General features: G+C 35.9%; 1 protein-coding gene across 1 annotated transcript in view; it reads left to right on the top strand.

The window, feature by feature from the left end:
* TSC22D1 (TSC22 domain family member 1) overlaps positions 1-21,621 on the top strand; it is a 131,180-nt gene that overhangs the window by 67,875 nt on the left and 41,684 nt on the right. The gene's annotated exons all lie outside the window — the stretch shown is intronic.

The following is a 21,621-nucleotide window of genomic DNA, read 5'->3' as shown; positions in this document are numbered from 1 at the left end:
GGATGTATTCCAGAAGGGATTAAAGGCAGCTTACAAATATATATCCAGTGTGACAAAATAAAATTAAGTGTATATTGTGGCAAAGTAGAGAGGTTGAAAAGGATAAGATGGAGCCCAGAATGAGAATAATACCCAGACTCTGTATATGAGAAAGTCTAGAAATAAGCCATAAATTAGCTGAGAGCTTTCTAGCAGCCAGTGTAGAGATGGAAATAGTAATTGCAGATTCCAGCCCTGTAAGACATAAAACAAATGAGTTAATTAGGCAAAGTGCAAGAATTGTTGGCACTGAGAAAATATTTGCCTGAGATCTTTTCTGTGAATTTATAAACTTAATGAAAATGGAGAACATGGTTTGGGTCAGCAGAAATAGCCCTAGGAAACATCGGTCTTGACTATAAGAAAAGTAAGTAAGTTAATAATGGTGCTTCGTTTTTTTAGGTATTGGGAATCTATAGATGTTGTTATGTGGACAGAATTAGACTGGATTAAAACAATTAGAATAAAAATTACCCTGTGAACAATGAAAATACATGACTATAGTTTGTCATTCAAGTACTATTTTATAGGAAGTATTTATAAATTTTAGATATTTCAGAATCATCAAGGCAGTCTAGAGATTATATTCCTACTTACCTGAGTTTACCTGGGTACATTCAAGTTTAGATTGTCAAAGCATTTTCAGATATCAAGTGTTTTCATCAGAAACAATTGAACAATTCTTTGAAATTTCAATTTCCTATGAAAAATGTTCTGAAAGAATCTGGTTTCTATCACATTATCCAGTACCAACCAAATGCTTTGGTGGGCCTAAAAACTCGGGGCAGTGTGATTAGGGGAATTGGTAGGAAGTGGTATAGAAGTGAGCATAATCCTATGTCTAAAGACCAAGATTGATTGTGTATTTCCAGTGAGGGAGAGAACAGTTAGCTAAATTTTTATATTTAGGTTTTCATCTCAAAACTAATTAAGGGATTTTTACCTTGTCTGTAGTCTTACTTAATAAAAAAAGAAAATTTACATTTCTTTAGATTGACTTAGAGCAATTTTTTAATAAGGATTAGAAAATTTTCTTTCATGTATTAAATGCATTAATCAAGAAGCTCTTGTTTAATTAGTTTGAGGATAGATTACTGAGCAGAAATATTGCACAAACAAGTTGCTAATTATTCTCTCAGATATTGGCCAGCCATGAAGACCTAATGATCAAATAGCAAAAGGTGAGAAGATCTATGAATTATTTTATGTTTGAGAGCACATGACTGAATTGAATGTTTGCTGAGGGAGGTACTTGAGATATAAATATGATGAAATCTTGGCCCCTGTGGTCAGGGTCTACTAGGGGGTTATCTAGGCTATAGGAAAGTAAGCCAATTATACTACAGTGTGGTAAGTTCTTTGATAAATGCTTGCTATATGTGAAAGTAGTGAATTGGGAGCTGGGGAATAACCCTTTCTAGAGGATGAGATGTTTAGTTGAATTTTTGAGGGAAGTTACTCACTTGGAAAAGGATTTCCCAGTTAGAGGAAGTACAGGGACCTTCAACAGCATAGATCTTTGAAGTAGAAGACTATGTCCTATGCAGCTGGAGGAGAGACCCGGAATGACAGATGAGGCCAGAGGGTAGGAATGGGCTAAATAGGACTTTTCGTGCCAGGATAAGGAGCTTCACTTTATCTTAAAAGCCATAAGGAAACATGGAAGGATTTTGAGCAGAAAAATTGATTAGATTTGCATTTTGGAAGGATGGATCTGGCAATTTAGTGAACGGTTAAAAATAGGGAACAATATTGTTGGCAACTAGATTATCTGGGACACTGTTGTAATTAGCAGGTAAGAAGTGATAGACCTGAATTAAGGCAGGGACAGTGGCCAGGAAAAGGAGGAGGAGAGAATCTATTCTGAAATGGAGGCAGAATCTACTTTGACTCAGTGCCATATGGGATGTGAGAGGTGATGGAAAAATGGGATTGAATGTAATTTTGGCTCTCTAATTCAGGTCACGGGTTTTATTTTGTTTTGATTTGATTTTAAATTGAGGTGAAATTCAATTTAACATAAACAAACGTAAATTAACCATTTTAACGTGTACAATTCAGTGGTATCTAGTATATTCACAGTGTTGTATAACCACCACTTTTATCACGTTCCAAAACATTTTCATCACTCCAAAAGAAAACTCCATACCCGTTACGCAGCAACTCCTCATTTGACCTTGCCCCAGCCCTGGGCAACCAGCAATCTGCTTTCTGTTTCTCTGGATTTACCTATTCTGAATATTTCAGATGCATGACAACATAGAGTATGTAGCCTCTTTTGTCTGACTTCTTTGACTTAGCATAACGATTCCCAGCTCTGTCTACCTGATTAGCACGATTCACTAGTTCATGTGTATGGCTGAATAATGTTCCATTTGTGTGTATTGACTACTTTTGGCTAATTCATCTGTTAATGGACATTTGAGTTGTTTCCACCTTTTGTAAATAGTGCTGCTATGAATATTTGGGTACAAATATTTGTTTGAGTTACCTGTTTTTAGTTCTTTTTGGACACATATGTAAGAGTGAAATTGCTGAGTCACATGGCAATTCTGTGTTTAACTTTTTGAGAAACCACCAAACTGTTTTCCACAGAGGCTGTACCATTTTACATTCCCACCAGCAGTGTATGAGGGTTCTAATTTCTCCACATCCTTACCAATACTTGTTTTCTCTAATTTTAATTATAGCCATCCTACTGGGTATGAGGTGGTATCTCATTGTGGTTTTGATTTGCATTTCCTGAATGATTAATGATGTTAAAGCATCTTTGATGTGCTTGTTAGCTATTTGTGTATCTTCTTTTTAAATGTTTATTTTTTGAGAGAGAGAGCGAGAGCACAAGCAGGGGCAGGGCCAGGGGGAAAAGGAGAAGCAGACTCCCCTTTGAGCAGGGAGCCCAGCTCAGGGCTCAATCCAGGACCTTGAGATCAGGACCTGAGCCAAAGGCAGACTCTCAATCGACTGAGCCATTCAGGCTCCCCTATTTGTGTATCTTCTTAATTCTACACTTTTAGGTATCTACCCAAAAGCTCTGTAAAGTGTATCCTAGACCATTATCAGATACATGTTTTGCAAATATTTTCTTGTCTGTAGGTTACCTTTTCATTTTCTTGATAATGCCCTTTGATCCATAAAAGTTTTAATTTCGATGAAGTCCAATTTATTTCTTTTTTTGTTGCTTATGCTTTTGGTGTTGTATCTGCGAATCCCCAAGGTCATGAAAATTTATGTTTTGCTCTAAGAATTTTATAGTTTTGGCTCTTATATCTTGATCTTTGGTCTATTGCGAGTTTGTATATGGTGTGAGTAGGAGTCTAACTTTACTCTTTTGCATGTGGATGCCCAGTTGTGCCAGCAGCATTTGTTGAAGAGACTTCTTTTCCTATCGAATGGTCTTGGCACCCCTTTCTAAAATCAAGTGGCCAGAGTTGTATGGGTTTATTTCTGGATCTTTGCCCCGTGCGATCTCTGAAGTGTCTGTTTCTTTAGCTTATGGTCAGCTAGTGTTTTGGCAGAGATTTCCTTGAATACCTGGAGCTCCCCACCCCACCTCTTTCCCCCCAAATAACCCCAGTTTTCTCAGTCTTTGCATACTGACTCTGTATTGGGACACTCCTTCAATGCTTAGCGAGGCTCTTTACAGTTCTCCCTTTACAGTTCTCTCTCCCTGCTTGTACGGAGCCTAAAGATCAGCCAGGGGTGAAAGTTTAGGGTCTTCTTACATCCCGCCCTGGGCATACACTTTGGCATTCTAAATTCCCCAGTTTATATGATAGCTTTTCAGTGTATTAATTTTCCAAAGAAGCTCTCTCCCCAGTTTTCAGCTTATCTTTTATGTGCTTTATATTTACCTTCAGATAACAGTGGGTTATTCATTTGCCTTTCAGCGTTCTCGAGAAATGCCCTGTGCATAGACACTTTTCCCACCCTGAGAGAGTCTGAGTTAGGTGAAGCAGAGACAAGCACCTTGCCAGTCCTTCCAGTTGTGAGAAAGTACATAAATCACTTGATGAATTATCACAAAATAATGGATATGTAACCTTCATCCAGATTAAAAAAAAAAACCAGAACATTCCTAGCATTCTGGAATCCCCTCTCAAACTGCTTCCTAATTACTTCTCTCGTTCCTTTCCCTAAAGGCACCTATTCTCCAGGCTTTTGACAGTATCAGTTAGTTTTGTTCATTCTGAACTTTATATAAATGAAATTATGTGTTAGATTTTTTTTCCTCAATATTTTTGAGATCCATTCATGTTGTCGAGTTTAATAGGAGTTCAGTTTCATAGCTATATAGTATTTCATTGTAGAACATTCTATTTTTCTATTGATAGACATCTGGGTTGTTTCCATTTTGGAGACTCTTATGAATAGTGCAGCTGTGACTATTCTTGTGTATGTCTTCTGATGCACATATGTTTGCATTTCTGTTGAGGATATTCCTAGGAATAAGACTGCTTAAAAAAAAAAAAAAAAAAGACCGCTGGTTGGTTTGTGTATGTTCATCTTTAGTAGATAATCTCCGGTTTCCAAAGTGGTTGTACCTATTTTCACACCTACCGGCTATGTATGAGTGTTGTGATTGCTCCACATCCTACCTGTCACTTAGATTTATTTATTTATTTTTTTAAGAGAGGGAGAGCGGGGAGGAAGGCGGGGGCAGGGAGAGAATCTTAAGCAGCCTCCACACCCCACCCTTAGATCATGACCTGAGTGGAAATCAAGAGTCAGTCGGAGGTACGGACGTTTAACTGACTGAGCCACCCAGGCGCTCCACCCATCACTTAGATTTAAACCTACTCGTCAGTCTTTCTAATTTAAGCCATCTTGGGGGATGTACAGTGTACCTCATTGTGGTTTTATATTGCACTTCCCTTATTACTAATGAGATTGAACATAGATAGATAGACGGGTTATTTGGATGTATTATTTTGTAAAATGCTTGTTCATGTTTCTTGCCCACTTTTCTATTGTTTTGACCTTTTCTTATTGGTTTTAGGAGTTCGTTAAATGTTCCTGAAATGAGCTCTTTGATATGTTACAAATATCCCCTCTCACAGTATGACTTATCTTTCCATTCTTTTATTGATCTCTTTTAATGAACATAAATTCCAATTTTGATGTAGTTTAATTTGTTCATCTTTTCTTTTTATAGTTAATGCTTTTGTGTCTTGTTTAAGAAATCTTTGCACATTCCCAAGATATTCCTGTTATTTTCTAGAAATTGTTTTACCTTTCACATTTAGAGCTACCATCCATCTGATTTGGTTTTTTTTCTATGGTATGAAATCGGGATCAAGAGTAATTTTTTTCCTTATAGGGCAGCTAATGGCTCAGCATTAATATTTGAAAAGACCATCCTGTCTCTTCTTTGTGGTACTTTGTAGTGCTAAAAAAATTTTTTTTTTGTTAAGATATAATTGGCATATAACATTGGTTGTCTTAGTTTCAGGTGTATAACATAATGATTTTATATATGTATATATTGCAAAATAATCACTACAATAAGTCTAGTTAACACCCATCACCACATATAATTTTTTTCCTTGTGATGAGAACTTCTATAATTTACTCTTAGAAAATTTTCCAATATACAGTATCATTAACTACAGTTATCCTGCTGTACATTATACCCCCAGGACTTATTTATTTTATAACTGGAAGTTTATACTTTTTGACCTCCTTCACCCGTCTAAGGCTTCCTCTTGCCCCAGGCTCTGGTCACCACTAATCTGTTTTTTCGTGGCTATCAGTTTGGTTGTTTTTATTTCATTTTGTTGTTTAGATTAAACATTAAGTGAGATCATGTGGTATTTGTTTTTATCTATCTGACTTATTTCACTTAGCATAATGACTGCAAGGTCCATTCATGTTCTTGCAAGTGGCAGGATTTTCTTCTTTTTTAATGGCTGAATGTGTGTGTGTGTGTGTGTGTGTGTGTGTGTGTGTGTGTGTGTGTGTATGTGTGTGTATCAATCACATTTTCTTTACCCATTTATCCACCAACGGATGCATAGATAGATTGCTTCCATGTCTTGGCTGTCATGAATAATGCTGTAATGAACATGGGTTTGCAAATATCTTTTCAAGTTGGTGTTTTCGTTTTCTTCAGATAAATACCCAGCAATGGAATTGATGGGTCATATGGTAATTTTAGTTTTAATTTTTTGAGGAACCTCCATACTCTTTTCCGTATTGGCTGTATCAGTTTATATTTCTACCAACAGTACGCAAGGATTCCCTTTTCTCTAAATCCTGACCAACACTTGCTATTTCTTGTCTTTTTTTTTTCTTGTCTTTTTGATAATAGCCATTCTAACAGGTGTGAAGTGATATCTCATTATGCTTTTGATTTGAATTTTCATGGTCATTAGTGATGTTGAGCATCTTTTCATGTACCTGTTGGCCATTGGTACATCTTCTTTAAAAAATGTGTTCAGATCCTCTGCCCATTTTTTAATTGGATCATTTGTTCTTTTGCTCTTGAGTTGTATGAGTTCTTTATATATTTTGGATGTTAACCCCCTATCAGGTATATGATTTGCAAATATTTTTTCCCATTCCATACGTTGCCTTCTCATTTTGTTGATCAAGGTTTCCTTTGCTGTGCAGAAACTTTGTGGTTTGCTGTAGTCCCACTTGTGATTATTATTCTTGCTTCCGGTGTCAAATCCAAAAAATCATCACCAAGACCAACATCAAGGAGTTTACTGCCTATGTTTTCTTCTAGTAGTTTCATGGTTTCAGGTCTTAACATTCAAGTCTAATTCATTTTGAGTTAATTTTTGTGTCTGGTGTAAAATAGTGGTCCAGTTTCATTCTTTTGCATGCTACTGTCTAGTTTTCCCAACACCATTTATTAAAGAGACTGTCCTTTTCCCATTGTATATTCGTGGCTTCTTTATTGTAAATTAATTGACCATATATGCATAGGTTCACTTCTGGGAATCTCTATTTTTTTTGTTATTTTTGGCTTTATTTTTATTTAAAATTTTTTTAAAATTTGAGTATAGTTGACACTTACTGTTACGTTAGTTTCAGGTGTACAACTTAGTGATTTGACGAGTATATACATTATGCTGAGCTCACCACAAGTGTAGCTACCATCTGTCACCATACAATGCTATTATAATATCATTGACTGTATTCCTTACACTGTGCCTTTTAGTCCCATGGTTTATTCATTCTATAACTGGAAGCCTGATCTCCCATTCTCCTTCACCCATTTGGGCTCTCTGCTCTGTTCCATCGATCTTTGATGTCTCTTTTTATGCCAATACCATACTGTTTTGATTACTATAGCTTTGTAATACAGTTTGAAATCAGGAAGCATTTTTTTTTTCCAGCTTTTTTGTTCTTCTCAAGATTGCTTTGGCTATTCTGGGTCTTTTGTGGTTCCATACAAATTTTAGGATTTTCTATTTCTGTGAAAAAATGTCATTGTAATTTTTATAGGTATTGTGTTGAATCTATAGATTGCTTTGGGTAGTATGGACATTTTAACAATAATAATTTTTCCAATCCATGGGCACCGATTATCTTTCCACTTATTAGTGTTGTCTTCAATTTCTTTCATCAATGTCTTATAGTTTTAAGTGTACAGGTCTTTGACCTTCCTGGTTAAATGTATTCCTAGGTATTTTATTCTTTTTGATGTACGTGTAAATGGGATTGTTTTCTTAATTTTCTCTTTTCGATAGTTTGTTATTTTGTATAGAAATTTAACAGATTTTCATATATTATATTCTCCAACTTCACTGAGTTTGTTGATTAGTTCTAACAGTTTTTTGAGGTCTTCTTTAGCGTTTTCTGTATAAAATATCATGTCATCTAAAATAGTGATAATTTTACTTCTTCCTTTCTTATTTGGATTTCTTTTTCCTGTCTAATCGTTCTGGCTAGGACTTCCAATGTTATGTTGAATAAAAGTAGCTAGAGTGGGCATCCTTGTCTTGTATCTGATCTTAGAGGAAAAGCTCTCAGTTTTTCATTGTTGAGTATGATGTTAGCTGTGAGCCTTTATTATGCTGAGGTATGTTCCTTCTACACGCACTTTGTTGAAAGTTTTTATCATAAATGGGTGTTGATTTTTGTCAAATGCTTTTTCTGCATCTATGGCTCTATCATGGTTTTTATGCTTCATTTTGTTAATGTGGCATATCACTTTGATTGATTTGTGGATATCAACCATCCTGATATCCCTGGAATAAATCCCACGTGATCATAGTGTATGATCCTTTTAATGTATTGTTAATGTATTGGTTTGCTATTATTTCACCGAGAATTTTTGCATCATCAGGGATATTGGCCAGTAATTTTCTTTTCTTGTAGTGTCCTTGTCTGGTTTTGCTATCAGGGTAATGCTGGCCTCATAAAATGAGTTTGGAAGTGCTCCTGCCTCTTGTGTTTTTTGGAAGAGTTTGAAAAGGATCAATAGTAATTTTTTAAATGTTTGGTAGAATTCACCAGTGAAGTTATGTAGTCCTGGACTTCTGTTTTTTTGGGAGATTTTTGATTATTGATTCGATCTGCTTTCTAGTAATTGGTCTGTTGATTTTCTACCTTTTCATGGTTCAGTCTTGGTGTGTTTCTAGGAATTTATCCATTTCTTCTAGGTTGTCCAATTTGTTGACATATAATTGTTCATAGTAGTCTTTTATGATCCTTTATATTTCTGTGTTATCAGTTGTAATGTCTCCTCTTTCATTTCTGATTTTATTTGAGTCCTCTCTCTTTTTTTCTTGGGGAATCTAGCTAAAGTTCATCTATTTTGTTTGTCCTTCCAGAAAACCAGCTCTTTGTTTCATTGGTCTATTCGTTTAATATACTATTGCTTTGTTAAGAGTTTTGATATCCAGGAGAGAAGTCATTACACCTTTTTTATTTTTAAGATGCCACGAGTATTATGGGGTCTTTGTTCTTCCATATGAATATTATGGTTCCTTATGAAACCATTGTGGGAGTTTGTTGGAGTACCACTAAAATCTGAGGCTTGGTTTGGGGATTTATGATATTGAATCTCTCCATCTATTTGGGGCTCTCCTATATTTCAATAAAATTCTACTTTTGTTCAATTTTAGGTGCTTTACATTTCTTTTTTTTAATTTAAATTCAATTAATATATAGGTGCTTTATATTTTGTTGGCTTTTGTAAGTAGTAGCTTTTTGAAAATTACATTTTCGGGGTGTCTTGTGGCTCAGATAGTTAAGCGTCTACCTTCAGCTCAGGTCATGATCTCAGGGTCCTGGGATTGAGCCCCACATTGGGCTCCCTGCTCAGTGGGGAGTCTGCTTCTCCCTCTACCTCTCCCTCTGCCCCCCACTCATGCTCACTCTCTCTCAAATAAATAAGTAAAATCTTTATTTTTTAATTTAATTTTTATTTTTTAAAAGATTTTATTTATTTATTTGACAGGGAGCACAAGCAGGGGGAGCGGCAGGCAGAGGGAGAAGCAGGTTCTCTGCTGAGCAGAGAGCCAGATGTGGGACTTGATCCCAGCACACTGGGATCACGACCTGAGCTACCCAGGTGCCATAAAGAAAAGAAAAGAAAAGAAAAAAGAAAATTACGTTTTCTATATGTTGATATGTATGGAATTATTAGCCACCTTGCTAAAACTTGTTATTGATTATAAAATTCTCTGTATATTGTGGCTCAGTTGGTTAAGTGTCCAAGTCTTAGTTTCAACTCAGGTCATGATCTCAGGGTGGGGAGATCAAGCCCTGTGGAGGCTGTGCGCTAAGCTCGGAGTCGGCTCTCTCCCCCTCTTTTTGCCCCTCCCCCCTGCTTTGTGTGTTCTAAATAAATAAACAAAATCTTTAAGATTCTCTGTATATTGTTTTTCTGTGTAGACAGTCATATTATCTGAGGTTAATGATAGCTTTCTTTCTTCCTTTCCAGTCAATGTTTGTTTTTTTTCTTTTTTAATAGAAATATGAAAAACATATAATTTAAAATTTTCTAGAGTCATATTAAAAAATATAAAGACACAGGTGAAACTAATTTTGACATGCTTTATTTTAACCCAATATTATTTCAGCATGTTTATCAGTATAAAAATTATTAATGAGATATTTTACCTTTTTTGGTACTAAATCTTCACAAGCTGGTATGCATTTCACCTTTACAGTACATCTCAAATTGTACTAGTCATATTTCCAGTGCTCATGGCCACTTGTGGCTAGTGGCCACTGTACTGAACCATGCAGGACTAGAATTTCCAGTGGAGTGCTAATACTGGGCATATTTATCTTGTTCCTAATTTTGAAACATACTTCTGACATTTCACCACTAAGAAGGCTGTGTTCTGTAGGTTTTGGCAGATATCTTTTATGTGGGAAGAGAAATTTCTTTATATTTTTAGTTTACTAAGTTTCATTATTAGTAAATAATTTATATTGAATTTTGTTAAAAAAAATTTCTCGTATTTCTTGAGGTGATTTTTCCCCCTTCAATCTGTTAAGATGATAAGTAAAATTTTAAAGATTTTCTAATGGTAAACCACTCTTGTATTGCTAGGATAAACTTAAGTTGGTTGTGATGCATTTTTACTATTACTAGATTTGCTTTATTTTTGTTTGTTTGCTATTGATTCTTACACTGTTCATAAAAGAGAATGAGAGAATTTGTCTTTCAAACTATATATATATATATTCAAATATAATATAATATATATATAAAATCTCTATAAGCATTTTTATGAGAGTGTTATCTTCTGTTACTTGGCTGTTACATAGAATTTTACAGGTAAAACCTAGATCGGGTGTTTCTAGGTGTTGCTTTAAAGTTCATAGTATTGTGTTACATTTTAATTTTTTTTGTATTTATGATTCTATCCCCTTGCTTTCTGGATTTTGTTCATATTGCATCCCGTTGTCTTCATTGATCTTTTCAGAGTTCTACCTATTTTATTAATCTTTTCAAAGAGCCAAATTTGGCTTTGAGGTTGTTTTCTTGTTTAAAATTTCATTAACTTTTGCTTTTATATTTATTGTCTCCTTCTCCCTGCATTTGTAGGTTCATTCTTGTTCCTATTCTGTCATATTAAGTTGAAATTTTAGCTCACCAATTTTCAAATTTTCTTCTGTAATGTTGTAAGCATTTAAGACTATAAAATTCCTTCCACGTTATTACTTTGACAGCCTGTCTTACAAGTCTGCAATTTCTTTTTAAGTGTTTTAAGTTTCCGTTATGATTTTGTTTTTTGACCCACAAATTATTTGAATGTGTGTTTTGAAGTCATCAAATATAGGTGTTTTTACGTTTTATCATTTTGTTAGTGAATTCTATATTAATGAATTGCATAGTGATCTGCTAACTTGGTTGTATGACACTGATTCTTGGAAATGTATTTACTCTTTCTTTGTGGTTTGGCACATGAACACTTCAGTTGTTTCATGTATGCTTGGAGAGCATGTCCGTTCTTTAATTGTGTGGTTGAGCGTTCTCTATGTGTCCATTAACATACGTTTTTAAATTTGTTTAGGGGGCGCCTGGGTGGCGCAGTCGTTAAGTGTCTGCCTTCGGCTCAGGGGGTGATCCCAGCGTTCTGGGATCGAGCCCCACGTCAGGCTCCTCCACTGGGAGCCTGCTTCTTCCTCTCCCACTCCTCCTGTTCGTGTTCCCGCTCTCTCTCTGGCTGTCTCTCTCTGTCAAATAAATAAATAAAAATCTTTAAAAGAAAAAAAATTCTTTGTTTAAATCTATAATATCTAATTTTATCTCCTTGACCCAACATATTAGAGAAAGGTGATTGACATTTTCTCTCTTATAGCTCTATCAAAATTTGCTTTATTTATTTATATGTATTAAGTGCATACAAGTTTAGACTTGCTGGTGCATTGAAGCTGTTAGGTCATAACTCTCTTTGACCCTAGTGATGCCTCTTACCTAGTTCTCTTTTGTCTTATTTTAACAAGGTTATTCTACCTGTTTTCAGTTGGTATTGCCAATGAAACCTTTTTTCCCATTTTCTGCCTTTTAGCATTTTCATGTCCTTTTATTTTAGGGTGTCTCTTGTAAATACTGTATTGCAGGATTTGTGTCAGGGGAGGGACATTCCTATTCCCCCCCCCTTTTCTTGTTTGGGACCTATATATTCTTTTAATCAACTTAATCAGCCTACAAAATTTAAGGTTAATCAATATCTTAAAACTCACCATTTCTAGAAAAAGTACAAAATCCTTACCACATTTTAACACTAACTACCACCTTCCCCACTCCCTACAATTTACATATTGTTGTCCATAATTTTAACTTCATTTTTAAATGATTCACAAATTTGACATTATTTTCTATAGACAATGTTTAGCTTTAATTACATGTTTATCTGCTTCTTTATTTACTCTTCTTTCTTGTAACTCAGACTTTCTGAATGGAACATTTTTCTTCTTCCTAAGGAATATTTTTTGGAAGTTCCTTTAGTGAATGTTAAATGGCGGTTAACTTAATTTCGGCTTTTCTGAACATGTCTTTATTTTACTCTAGTTCTTGAAAGGTCTGGGTACCCAGTTCTAGGTGGAAAGTTATCCTGGTCATTTTTTTTTCCCTGCAAAAACAGAACATTTTTGAAATGTCTTTCTAATGAAAAATATAATCAGGATTCTGATATTTATTATGTGCAGGCTTAATGAAAATAATCTTACTAAGAAGCCTCTTAACATTGAACAAAATTTGTATTTGGTTACTGGTAGAAATCCTATACATTTAAAAGTGGAAATACGATTAGAAGAAGTTTCCATACACATATGTGTGGTAACTGCCCTTGGGTTTGTGGATAGAGTCACTATTTATAGTGCCTATTAATGTTTATGGCCTTGGGTTTTGTTTGCTTATACTAAGCACTCATTTTTCAAAAACTCATACTTTATTAGTTCTTGGCGGTAAGAGGGTAGACTGTCTGCATTTGTCTTTTAAAATCTTATTTTTCAACCATTGTATTGATTTACATCGGCTTAAGTGGACTTCTGCTATTTCTGCCTGCTTCTTGCTGTTTTTATAATACTGCAGAAGGAAGGGGATGGAGTCCGATATTCGTTGAATCTTTATGTATCACTCACACTATATACCCTGTATCTTTCTTCTTCTAGTTCTTATTATAATCCCACCTTCTATTTTATAAAAGAAAAAATTGAATTTGAAAGGTAAGTGACTTCTCAAGGTGTTATAGCATCTTTAAGTGTTAGAAGTAGGAATCAAAACACAAATGCTCATGTGTATCTACAATTCTAGTGTCATTTAAGTTAAGATGTCCTATATTGACCCGTCCTTTTTACGCAGATCAGCAGGTGGACTGGATAACCACCTGTGTAACTTAATGTTAGATATGCGAAAGAGAACCCCCCCCAACTAACGATATTGCTGTACTGTTTATTCTGTGTAGCTTTAAAGACCTATAATTAGGTTTACTTGTAGGATTTGAGATAGCTGTCTTATGCCACGATCATTAAATATGTTTATCATGGGTGTCACTTGTACTTTTTTATCCTTATCACTCCCAGCCTTCCTGTGCTCCAACTCCTGTCCTAGATTAACATGACAAGTCATAGTAAATAACTTTGTATTTTTCCTTTTCCAGACTAATTAAAAAAACTTAACACATACTTTTAAGCCCCACATTCAGACGTATTATTTACCTCTGGGTTGGGAATCACTATTATTTATAATGTATAAAAGGTAGACTACTTTGGTGAGGGGGAAGGACTGTATTCCCTGGCTTGTCCATAGGAAATTAATATATTCTGCATACACTTAAAGGATTTTATAGAAAGAAATGGAAATTCCATATTGTACATACTAGAAACTTTGGAGGGATGTTTAAACATTCCTATAGTTGACTGTAGAAATAATTTCAAGATCACAGGCTACTCAAACCTCAGAACATTCAGATATTATTTCTTTTAAGTTTCTTTTACCTATTCATATTCTTTTTTCAATTTTTCAGATGTGACCGTATGTCTTACATTTGTTAACAAATTTCACGACTTAATTTTGTATTTAAGTAATACGTTTTTTAAAAAAATGGCCCAGATTTGTATATAAGATGCCTATGTGTTTAGATTTTTAAAAATTAGAGATAGAATTATATAGACTCTTAAATAAATAAATTTTACTTAATTTAAGATAGCCAGGGTTGGGTACGTAAAAATGTTCTAGAAGAGTATGGACAGCTATTTTTAAATAGGATATGATGTGTTAGCGCCATCTACTGTTGAGTAAGAATAATCACTTCTTGGTGTACATTTGGATTTTTCTCAGTGCCATATTCTAAGTTCTGCATATTTCTCGGGATAGTCTCACTTAGTCGACCACTTTGTAGAATCTACGTGTTTTGGGATATTCAGATGATATCCTGTGTATGTTCAGGTTTGGCCAATTTTTGGAGATTTTGCCTATAATTCTTGTCAAAACAACAGTGGCAAATTTCCTCCACTATTGACAGTTCAGGATTTTAAAAATAAAGCTAGCTAATTATGCTAGCTTTCCATGTGGCACTTTTGTTTTAAAATTTGCTGACTGATTTACTATTGTTATAAAAAGACTGGTGGGTTAAAATAGGGATTTAAATTGGGTGTTCCATTTGTAGTTGAAAGACTATGGGAAACTATTTCTCAATATGTTGCTTGTTACTTAATTAACTGAAGGTCCAAATCTGCACGGAGCAGCATTAGGTGTGTTGGTAATTTAGAGGGAAGTCTTTGTCTAAATAATATGATCACTTTCTTGGGAGTTTAATTTGTCAATGGAAAGGATATTGCAAAAATAGGTTTATATAATGTGCTATTTAAGCTTCAGATTTAGATTCCCTGAGCTTAAATGTTGGCTTTATCACCCGTTCCGTTTGTGATCTTGAGACCATTAACCCTGACTTCTCTGCGCCTGTTTTCTCATCTGTACGTGGGAATCATAATAGTATACCTACCTCTTAGGATTATGTGAAGCATAAACAGAATACTCCTAAAGCACTTAGCACAGCTTCTGGCACATAAAAACACTTAGCAAATGTCAGTTGCTATCACTGTTGTCGTTATTACTATGTTTGTTATTGCTTATATAATCAAAGTGAATGTTTCAATAAATATATTTTTATCTTAGTAACTAATCCCTTTTTTGAAACCTAGGACTTAGGAACAAAATATGTAGCTTAAGAATATAAACGTTCAAAATGCTTACTGTTTCTGCCCATCGTTTAGAGTAGAGGCGAAGTGAAAAGAACAGGCCTTTTGGGTCCTGGATCTGTCGCTTACTAGCCATGTAATGTGCAGCAATTTTTTAACCCAAAGCTCCATTTCTTCATCTGAATAATGGGGTGTTTTGAGGATTAGATGATAGGATGTATGTATAAAGCCATCATTCCTGACATTTAGTAGACTCACAGAACGTAACTATTAACGCTCTTTCAGTAACAACTTACCACAAGTTTATGGTCATGTACATATTTCTATAGTTTTGTTACCCATACTAAAGTAGAATATTAAGCACCCTTCGTATTTGAAAGACTGTTGGAGTTCGAGAAGGATACAAAGAAATTGTGACAACCTCAAGTATAATTGAGGGGATGGGATATACATATATGAAAGGTGTTTAAAATTAATTTGAATAATGCAATCATATTTGCATGCAATTTTTAAAATAAACTATACAGAAATGTTTTTTAGGAGTTCAAAGGAGGAATACTTTCTCCACTGGATCTAGCTTACCAATCCCCTACCAACTTTATTATTGTTGCTGTTGTTGTCATTATTATTATTATGGTGGTTGTAGGACATTCCAGGTCATTCTAGGAGGATATACAGAAGATAAAATCTACTCATGGATTATTAGAAATATTTATGATTACATGTTACCTACCAGCTTAGTGGAACCAGGCTGGTGTGTATTGAGCCTGTAAGGTGGGGATGAGGTGTATGTGGTGGGAAATGATCAACGATGAATGTTGTTCATGAGCGTGGGAGCTGCTGGCAAATATAGGAATGAACCCATGAAAGCCTCTGCATCACAGTTATGCCAACTAAAGCTACTGTACTTATTGCATACTAATATAAATTTCTCTGTATGATTGTAAATAGCTACTTCCCTCTTGTGTCCTCTGGGACTTTGCTTCATCAGGATTATGTCCTCTCTTGTTATGTTGAATTTTTGACTCTTGCCTTCGTCACTCCCGTTCACCTGTGCTGCTGTGGTGTGGCCTTACCTCGCTGCCACTCACGCTTCTGAAATTGTTCTTTTGCAAATATTACCAGTAACTTGCTAACTGTCTCAAGTCTAAAAGCTGATCTCCTCTGACCTCTGTCTTGGGCGTGGTGCCTGTTACTTCGTATATTCTCTTCCCTTGGCTCCAGTGAAAGGTGCACCATTCACTCCTAGTTCTCCTTTTTTCTTCTCCATTTACAGTTTGTTGTCTTCTTCCCAGTCCTCTGAAATGTTGATGTTTCTCCAGAGTCTATCATTTGCCCTTCCTTCTTTTCACTCTAAAGCTTTTCTTTGCCTTGCAGGCGCATCACCCTTATGCTGATGGTTGGGTGCCTCCACCTGAGTTTGCTCTGTGGCTTCGGAGTCCTGAGTCCAACTGCGGGTAGTGCAAGGGGATGAGGACACGGGCTTTAGCCCCTCATAATCTCCATCGCTTGTTAACACACTAAAACTTCCCTAGGCAAATATTCAATCTATGTACAACAAACCAACAACAACAACAAATGCAAAAACTCAAGTAAAACTAGTATGTTTGGTATGGAAACTCAGCCTCAAGAAGTGTCTGCTAATCCTTTCTGCCCCTGGACTACTCTTTATAGAAATTCTGGAGCTGCCTTTGATCGTCCTCAGTTTCCCTGTGAACATATTTACTTGGACATACCATCCAAACTGGGCTCCTCAGGTATCACTCCTTTCAAACAGCATGCTGCCACAGTTTAACGGTACCAAGATGTACTTTGCAGCATAAGCCCAAACCCCCAAATCATCCTAAACTCTGCTTCTGCCTTAACTTAAGTAGTCAACCAGTCCCGGGATCACTACTGCCTTAATTTCTTTCATCTATGATGGACTTGGCTTCATTATAATTATTTGATTAATGTCTGTTTCTTTCACTAGAAATTTTATGTTCCACTATCTACCATAATTTTTATATGGTAGTAAATGCTCAACGAATACTTTCCTATGTAGAAATAAATTTATCAGCAATCCCTCGTTCCCCAGGAATTAATAGTATCGTCTTATTGTCTTTAAAAAGTCAAAGCACTCTAAAATAATAGGTCTTCTTATCTTAATTTTAAAATGTTATATTAATAAATGGTAATGTTACATCAAAGGGATATATGATAAAATCTTTTTTTTTAAGTTTCTCAATTTAAAAGAAAGTTTTTTATGTTACGTTGATAGATTTTGGAACTTGTACACTTCTAATCCCTTCATTTTTTAAAATGAAGTCCAAGGGCACCTGAGCGGCTCAGCTGGTTAAGCATCTGGCTGTTGATCTCAGTTCAGGTCTTGATCTCAGGGTCATGAGTTCAAGCCCTGCATTGGGCTCCATGGTGTGGAGCCTACTTAAAAATAAAAGAAAAATTTTATTTCTATAAATTTCCTTTCTATCACGTCCTATTATTAATCCAATTTTTCTTATTTAATATTTTTCAGTATTTGTTCATTGTATACTCTCAAATGGTGGTTTTCTAGTTACATTTTTGTTAAATGTATAACTGTGCCTTCCATTTGTTGTCCTTTTTGAAATAGATTGTATTATTGTGTAATCTATTGTGTAATAGATTACACAGCAGTCCTCTCAGTCCTGAATAAATAGCAAAAGAGAGGATAGTGTGTTCCAAGTTCTCTGGTAACAATTTAATTACATAGGTTTTCCAATGATTTTAGTATCTGACCTAAGAGAAATAGTCAGATAATCAAAACTAAAATTTTCAGATACCTGATCTTATCGTAACCTTTTAACCTTATTTGAACCTTCTGATGATTGTGGTTTGATGATGACTCAGGTTCAGCACTGGGGTGATGAGTTGTCTCATATGGTGACTACTGCTTCATTTTTCTGTCTTGTTAGGCTGAAAACTCTTCTTGAGCCTGGGTTTGGCTGGTAATATTTTGCTCTTTTCATTTGATTGCTTTTAATCTCTCTGGAGTCTCAGGAAGCCAGGTAAACATGTTTCAAGAATTGTATGATAGGGACGCCTGGGTGGCTCAGTCAGTTAAGTATCTGCCTTCAGCTCAGGTCATGATCCCAGGGTCCTGGCATCGAGCCCCGCATCGGGGGCTCCCTGCTCAGCAGGGAGTCTGCTTCTCCCTCTGCATCCCTCCCCCATTTATGCTCTCTCTTGCACACTCTCTCTCAAATGAATAAGTAAAATCTTAAAAGAATTGTATGATAAACTAGAGTCAGTAATTATCAAGTAAGCTCTAAGGGACAGAGTATGTTTCTTTGGCATAGGGGCTTTGTGAGAATTTTTTCAGCTATTCAGTTAGTCTTTGAGTTTCTAGACTACGTCCTGAAGGTTAGGGTTGCAGATTCTAGATAACTGGATGTATTTCCCATTCACTTATGGTTCATCTACTGCTACATCCATTGCATCATTTACGGAGCCATGTGGGGCAGAGCAAGAGGGATTAATTTTTTTAAGCTTTTATTTTAATTCGTTAGCTAACGGTGTTATATTAGTTTCAGGTGTACAGTATAGTAACTTAGCACTTCCATACGTCACCCTGTGTCATCACGACAAGTGCAGTCCTTAATCCCCATCACCTGTTTCACACATGCCCCCCCATCCACCTCCCCTCTGGTAACCATCAGTTTGTTCTCTATAGTTAAGAGTATGTTTCTTGGTTTCTCTCTCTCTCTCTCTCTCTCTCTCTCTCTCTCTTTTTTTCCCCCTCTGCTTGTTTCTTTTGTTCCTTAAGTTCACATATAAGTGAAATCATATGGCATTTGTCTTTCTCTGATGGACTTATTTTGCTTAGCATAATTCTCTCGAGCTCCATCCACGTCGTTGCAAATGGCAAGATTTCTTTCTTTTTCGTGGCTGAGTAGTATTCCACCGTATATATATGCCACATCTTCTTTATCCATTCATCAATTGATGGATGCTTGGGCTGTTCCATAGTTTGCCTATTATAAATAATGCTGCTATAAACATAGGGATACATGTATCCCCTTGAATTAGTATTTTTGTATTCTTTGAGCAAATACCTAATAATGCAATTGCTAGAGTGTAGGGTAGTTCTATTTTTAACTTTTTGAGGAACCTCCACACTGTTCTCCAGAGTGGCTGCACCAGTTTGCATTCCCACCGACAGTGCAGGAGGGCTCCCCTTTCTCCACACTGATCCTGCCAACACTTATTGTTTCTTGTGTTTTTAATTTTAGTGATTCTGACAGGTGTGAGGTGATACCTCATGGTAGTTTTGATTTGTATTTCCCTGATGATCGGTGATACTGAGCAATTTTTCATGTGTCTGTTGGCCATTGGTATGTCTTCTTTGGAAAAATATCTATTCATGCCTTCTCCCCATTTTTAAATTGGATTATTCATTTTTCAGGTGTTGAGGTTTTTAAGTTCTTTATATATTTTGGATACTAACCCTTTATTTTCATTTGCAAATATTTTCTCCCATTCTGTAGGTTGCCTTTTAGTTTTTTTGATGGTTTCCTTCACTGTACAGAAGCTTTTTAGTTTGATGTAGTCCCAATAGTTTGTTTTTGCTTTTGTTTCCCTTGCCTCAGGAGACATATCTAGAAAGAAGTTGCTACAGCTGATGTCAAAGAGGTTATTGTCTGTGTTCTCTAGGATTTTTGTGGTTTCAGGTCTCACATTTAGGTGTTTAATCCATTTTGCATTTATTTTTGTGTATGGTATTAAGAAAGTGATCCAGTTTTGGTTTTTTTTGTTTGTTTTTTGCATGTTGCTGTCCAGTTTTCCCAGCATCATTTGTTGAAGAGACTTTTTCCAGTGGATATTCTTTCCTGCTTTGTTGAAAATCAATTGGCCATATAGTTGTGGGTTCATTTCTGGGCTTTCTGTTCTGCTCCATTCATCTATATGTCTATTTTGGTGCCAGTACCACACTGCTTTGATTGTTACAGTTTTGGAGCTTTAATTTTTGGTGATAGAAGGCCTGACTGAAAATCTCTACACACCCATAGCACATGTGCATGAATCTTGTTGCTGTCAGTTCACTGCCAGAGCCCCTGTCTAGCACTGCTTATAAAGATGATTAGTGTCTGTGCATGCATACTGGGCTCTCTTGCTGGGTAGTGTGAACAGCAGGAAGGACTAGGTACTGTGGCGGAGTGTGGGAAACAAGCTAAACATGAGTTTTCTATAAATGGTTTGATGCTAACTTATGTTTTAGAATGTGTTATAAATTTTCTATCACTGCCTTATATTAATTATATAAAGAATTGTCGCTAAAAATGTGAAAACATTCTAATATCCCATTATTGTACTTTTTCTAAATTTGAGCTGTCACATTTATTTCTTGTAGAGACAATAGAGCATGTACATTCTGGCGTCAGGCTGCCAGACTCCAAGCCTGACTCAAAAAGTTGCTCACTTAAGCCTAGAACCTGGGCATGTTACTTAGTGTCTCTGTGCCTGGGTTTTCCTGGTGAAAAAGGATAAAATAAAATTATCGTGGGGATTTCATGAGATAATATATACTTGATTTAGAACAATGTATGGAGTTCAATAGTGGTAATATTCTGTATATAAATTTTTTTCTGCAGAAAGCACTTGAAAGTAAATTTTCATATATCTTCAAACTTAGGACTTCTGGAATCTTCTGACATCTCCAAAAGAATGTTGTGATTTAACTATTTAAGCATTAAGCAATTCAAAGTAGTTCAAATTTTAAGTTTTGTCCTAACTTCACCAGATTCCTTGTGAAAGCTATTTTACCTTTTACATAAGGACCTTGTATTTTCCATGGCTTACTCTTTTCTCTCTTTTAAACACATCTGTTAGGCCCTAGGGATACAACAGTGAAAAAAGCACGTATGTTCCCTGTCTGCTATATATCCAGTGTAATAAGGGAGTCAGGCTGTCTTTAATCACATGGGTAATTAAATTCTACTAAGCACCGGTCTTTAGATCTATGAGAGCATTTGACAGGGAGAACTCACTGGGTCTAAGGGGTCAGGAAAGGCTCACTTCAAGGAACTTAGATTGAGATCCAAAGAAGGATCAGTGTCATTAACTAGAAAAGGAGAGAACGTGGCAGGGCACGCATTTCCGACAGAGACAGGAAGGAGCCATTATTATATATGAAGACATTTCCGTTAATTTTTAGAAACTTCATATCCCTATGACTTAAATACTTTTTGTAAGAATATTAGTGTGTGTTGTTGTTTTCTTTAAGGATTTTATGTATTTACTTGAGAGAGAGAGCACCAGTGGGGAGGAAGGGCAGAGGGAGAGGGAGAAGCTCCCACTGAGCAGGGAGCCCAACATGGGGCTCAGTCCCAGAACCCTGAGATCATGACCTGAGCTGAAGGCCGACGCCTAACTGACTGAGCCACCCAGGCGCCTAGAGTATTAGTGTTAATGACTGCATAATACAGGTGTGGCAGTTGCCTCCACCTG

The sequence above is a fragment of the Ursus americanus genome, chromosome 10 (assembly GCF_024610735.1).
Source record: "Ursus americanus isolate L20-20 chromosome 10, mUrsAme1.1.p, whole genome shotgun sequence".
In the NCBI taxonomy this organism is placed as follows: Eukaryota; Metazoa; Chordata; class Mammalia; order Carnivora; family Ursidae; genus Ursus; species Ursus americanus.
The sequence above is the reverse complement of the archived record's forward strand: the minus strand, read 5'-3'. Positions and strand labels throughout refer to the sequence as shown.